Below are 5,054 nucleotides of genomic sequence, written 5' to 3' on the forward strand. Positions count from 1 at the left end.
TTACTGGGATCAAGGTTAATCCAGAGGAATCGAATGGGCGAGAGCGGTTGAGGAAATCTGGGTTACGCTGCAGGACAGGGTGGCGGGGCAGGCCACGGGCGGGCACGGCGGGGCAGCCCTGCCGGGAGAGGCTGGCGCCACGCGTGTCCCTGGTTCACGAGGCTGGTGGGACCCCGCGCCCAGCCCAGGCTGGGCTGAAGGCTCTGGTCACTGCGGCCCTGGTCCAGGCGTTGAGGCGTCTGCCCTGGCCACGCGGCGGGCGGCGACGGAGCGGGGCAGCCATGGCACTGCCAGCTGCGCGGGGCCCAGGGAGGGGAGGTTGGGCGTGATTTGCCCCGGGCAGCCGTGTCTGGCTGGGCCCGGGCCCCGGGCGGTGATTCCCCCGGCTGCGCCAGGTGTCGTTGTCCTCATCCGCCCGCGCTCCCTGCCGCAGGCGCCCGGCTCTGCCGTCGGGGCCGTGTCCGCGGGAGGAGCTCCAGGAGTGCCCGCCCTGCCCCGTCCTGGCTGCAAGCACACGGGCGCAGGCACAGGTTGGCGGTGCTGCCGGCCCTGGGTGCTCGTGGCCGGGCAAGGGCGGCTCGCTGCACCTCCCTCCCCTGTTCCCCCGGGGGTTTCTGCCTCAGCGCCTTTCCTTTCCTTTCGTCCCACGGCTCTGTCCTCCGCCGCCCGGCGCTGCCTGCCCTGTGCCCGCGCGGCTCCGCGCCGCCCCTCGCCCATGCCCGGCTCTGGCTCTCGGTGGGACCCCTGCGGCTCGGGGCGGCCGTGCCAGCTCCGTGTGCCCGGCGCGCTGCCTTTGCTGCAGTGCCCACGGTTGCCGGCGCAGGACGCAGCCTCCCTGGCTCCCCCTGCCCCTCTGCGCCCCTTGCCGCATCGCCTCCTCCCTGTGCTGCCCACCCTGGGCGGCGCGGGGCCAGACCAGGGCTCCCCTTTGTGGCCGGGCCTCGGGTCAAGCCCCAGGGTGGGCTGCGCAGGTGCGGCAGGGCTGAGCGGAGCCGCGGGGCCTTCCGGCGCGGGAGGCCTCCCACGTGTCCGCAGCGTGGGTCCCGGGGCCAGGCCTGGCGCAGCGGTCACAGGCCCGTGGCTGCAGGCTCGGGGAGGGTCCCTGCCCTCGGTCTGCACCAGGGGCACGGTGCGGGAGGCTGGGCCAGGCCGTGCTGGGGAAGGCTGGAGGTCTGGAGCGAGGGGCACGTCGCCTTTCCACAGCGCTGGTCCGGCGCGGCGTGCTCCCGGTCACGGTGGCTGTTCCTGGCTGCGGTCGCTGCAGAGGTTTCCGGGAGCCCCCACGACAGCAGGGTGCAGCTGCCCAGCGGCCTCCCGCCCAGCCGAGGCCTGCCCCGCGCCGTGCCCCTGCGCCCTGCCGTGCACGCGCTCCTGGGGCCGTGGGTTTTTAATTTCCCGTTTCTGCCTAATGCTCTAATTTGACTTTTAAGCGGCGGAGGCAGAAATGCTGACGCTCCACCTGGTCCCCTCCCCCGCCCGGGCGCTCTAAATGGATCTGGATGCAGAATTAATTTGTCATATTGACACTGATCGTTTATTACGGAGGAGAGTGGAGCCCATTCATTTGGACAGAAAACATTTCATCTTATCTCCTGCCTTTTCATGCCTCAGCTCTCACTCTTTAACCTTGGACAACGAGACGCTCTGAATTTCCGTGCTGGCACTATAGGCTCCTTGAGATAAGGAACTTAGTTTTTCATCTTCCTTTCTCTTGAATGCTAAACGCGCCGCGCTCCAGAGCCCGCCGTGCAGGGTAGCGGTGCCCAGGCGCTGGCATGTGGGACGGGGCTCTGGGGACCTCGGCACGCCTCCCCAAGGGCCGTGGCAGCCTGGGGCAGGTAGCGTGGCCTCCCGGGTGGGGGGTCGGGTCTCCAGCCGCGGGCCCCTGCCCGAGCCGTTTGCTGCCCAGGCTCCAAGCGCGGGGCTGGACGGGCGAAGCGGCAGGCGCCTCTGACGCCCGTCCTGCCCCAGCATGGCACCGCCATCGGTCACCAGGTCCTGGTGGAGCAGCAGCTGGCTCCTGCCTCTCCCCGACCGGCCCCGAGACTGCGCTGAGCGCCTTGGGGACCTGGTCCTAGGCAATGCCACTGAAGCAAGAAGCCACTGCAGGCAGGAAAGTCTGAACCCATCCTCCTCCTTGGATGGATGGGTGGACATGGGCAGCGGGGCTGCAGGAGGGACCCGGCACTGGGGCACGGGGGTAGCTGGCTGAGCCTCCGCTGGGGGCTAGGCCTGCATGCCTGCAGGGCTGCGTGCTGGGGACTGTGTGTCCCTGCATGTGCACGTTCTCACGTGTGCGTGGACCTAGAGTTTGCAGGCACCGGTGTCCAAGCGAGGAGGCTGTGCAGGCAAGGCGCCAGGTGGGGCTGGTATTCCCTTTCCTCTGCCACAGCCAGGCTTGGAGAGCCCTCCCTGCCCTGCGGGGAGGTGAGGCTGGGGGCCGTGGGGAGCCTGGAGCCGGCTGGCAGCCCGGGGCTGGAGGGATGGGACGCCCGGCGTGACCTGGGGCGAGGCGTGGGCTGGCTGGCCGCGCTGCCGGCTGCCCGCCCTGACACGAAGGAGCGCTGTCAGGGCTTCGACAAGGAGAGGCCGCAATTATTTTCCGAGTGCCGGAGAGATAAGGCTCTCCCCTCCGAGGCTCTGCCTGAAACTGGGGACAGGCGGCAGGAGGGGGAAATGGAGATAAATGAGCACGCCACGCGGCACACTGCCCGCAGGATGCCGGAGCTGGGAATAAGTAAATAAAAAATCACCAGGCTTTTCTCTGGCCGCAGCGTGGCGTGAGCGCAGCGATAGCCGTACCGGGTGAGGGTGGGCGGCACCCCCAGGGCCCAGGGCAGCCACAGCCCACGTACGTCCCCAGTGCAGGGAGGTGCGTGGCCGCTGGCGGGGGGACCACTGCTGCGCTAGAGGCTCCACGTGCAGGGCACTCTGCAGCTGCCTTTCCGTGGTGCTTCCTGCTGAGCGAGCATCCCCCCAGGCCCCACGCCAGCCACGTGCCCTGACCTGGGGCATCTGCACGGTCCAAGCATGGAGCACCCCAAGGCCCCATCCTGCGAGCCCCCGGGCAGGAGCGCTGCACACTCTGGTATGACCTGGGCTGTTCGGGCGTGGGAACGTGGCCAAGCCCCCTGCGCACTCCTGCGTGGTGCTGGGGCCACGCCGTCCTCGAGCCCAGGGCTGCGAGTGCTGCCCCACGTGGCTGCAAGCAGATGCTACCACAGCCCTACAGAGCAGCTGTGCGCCCCACACCTCCGCTTGTGGGCAGTGAACCCCACGCGGGGCTGCCGTGGGTAGGGCCCGCGTGCCCTACTGTCCTCCCGCCCTGCAGGCGGGCTCAGGCGGAGAGGCGTGCGAGCAAGTGTGCAGCACCCTGGTGACAGCACACTCTGCTTTGCGATGTAGCGCAGTCTACAGGCAGGGGCAGTGAACGGTGGGCACGCCCAGCGCCAGGCAGGATGTCCCCCCCGCACGGCTAAAGCCAGGAGCCTCTCCCCCCGCCCCCGCGCCTGGGCTGCGATCTGGGCCGTGTCCTCCCCACGCGGCTCCCAGAAGCCCCCGGTGCCTCCTCTACGCGAAACGCTCTGTCCCGCGTCGTCCTTCACAGCCGGGGAGAAGGCAGATCAGATTCCGAATTAGCCTGCAAGAGCCGCGTTCCCTTCTCTCTTATCTAACTCGCTGTAACAAGCTCTTTGCATTTATTCCACCAAATGTGCTGCAGAATTGCGTTACAGCTCATGGCTGCGAGCCATCTGTGGAGAGAAATCCAGTTATACCTTGTATAATAAGTTCCTGACAATCTTACAGAGGACTCCGGGTCATAAAAGTCTCCCGGTTTTATCGCCAGTAACAGACACGGAGAGAAATTAAGTTGTCTTATCAAATTTAGATAATATATATCCCTCTGGAGTGGAAGGTTCCTGATGGATCTTTTACAGTGGGAGAACATTTGGAGGGGCGAGTCCGCTCCACCGTGGGGGTGGGAGAGCGCCGGGGAGCCGGGCGCCCCCAAAGCCGCGGGAGCAGCATCCCTGGGGCTGGGGCTGGGGCTGGGCTGGCGGAGGCCCTGGGCAGCTCTTGGTCGTGGCCAGAGCGGGCTCCCCCGCTGCACCCCGCACTCCCCCTTCCACCCATTTCGGGAAGAAGCAGCCTCCGGCATCTGACACGCAGGCTCCTTCCCGCTGGGCCAGGCGCCGTGGGGGAGGCAGCTGGGGGATGCCAGCTTCATTCGCCAGCCCCTCGAGGCTGGCAGCCTCCCCCAGCCGGCCCCTGGCTGCGGGTTTGCTTCCCGCCCTGCTCCCCCTGGCACACGGATGCCCCTGCCCCAGGCCAGGCTGCAGGGCCTCCAGCTGTGCCCACGCTGCTTGGGCACGCTCCCCGGGGAGCAGGCGGGACCGGGGCAAGGGACACGTCTGAGGGCAGGAGGTCCCGACCTGGGCAGCTGGAGGCCGGTCTGAGCCCTGCATGTGGAGGGATGGGATGGGATGGGGGTCCCGGGCGTAACCTCTTCTCTGCTGTTTCCCTGCCGGTTCCACCCCTTCCTGCTCAGGCCTGTGACCCTGGATGGGGGGGCCCGAGGGCTGCTCACGGTCCTGCCGCATCTGCCCAGTGTCTCTGTGCCCGACTGGCGCAGGTCGCTGGAGCCGCGTGGGAGAGGCTGCAAAGCCCGAGCATGTGGGTGACCCGGAGGCTGCAGGGCGTGTAGGGCTCACTTGCACTGGGCACAAGCATTGCAGCAGGCGTGGCGTGGCGTGGCGTGGCGTGGCGTGGCGTGGCAGCCCTCCTCCCCCATGGGCCCCCCCCCGAGAGGCAGCCGGTGCCGCGTGGAGGCGGGTTGGGATTGTCTCCGCCTGGCTGGAGTCCTCCCCCCGCGCCCGCTCTTTGTTCAATATTTCGTTTTCCATCGAGGCAGGAGTGCAGTCGTCATGGCAATAAGACAGGCAGGCCCCGGCGTGCGGGCTGCGCGGAGCGGCGCCGTCTCGGGAGCTGGGGATGCCGGCACAGCCCCCCCAGGACCCGCGGTTAATGAAAGCCGAGTCCCTGCACGGCGCTTG

The 5,054-nt window shown here is 68.1% G+C and overlaps 1 long non-coding RNA gene across 1 annotated transcript; it reads right to left on the bottom strand.

Moving 5' to 3' along the window:
- Positions 1-1,507: 1,507 nt before the first annotated feature.
- LOC132243415 (uncharacterized) lies at positions 1,508-4,754 on the bottom strand. Its single transcript, XR_009454985.1, has 2 exons — positions 4,434-4,754; positions 1,508-3,752 (listed from the first exon to the last, which is right to left on the bottom strand). It is a non-coding gene; the product is annotated as an uncharacterized LOC132243415 (long non-coding RNA).
- Positions 4,755-5,054: the final 300 nt, after the last annotated feature.

The sequence above is a fragment of the Alligator mississippiensis genome, chromosome 9, assembly GCF_030867095.1.
Source record: "Alligator mississippiensis isolate rAllMis1 chromosome 9, rAllMis1, whole genome shotgun sequence".
NCBI classification, from domain to species: domain Eukaryota; kingdom Metazoa; phylum Chordata; order Crocodylia; family Alligatoridae; genus Alligator; species Alligator mississippiensis.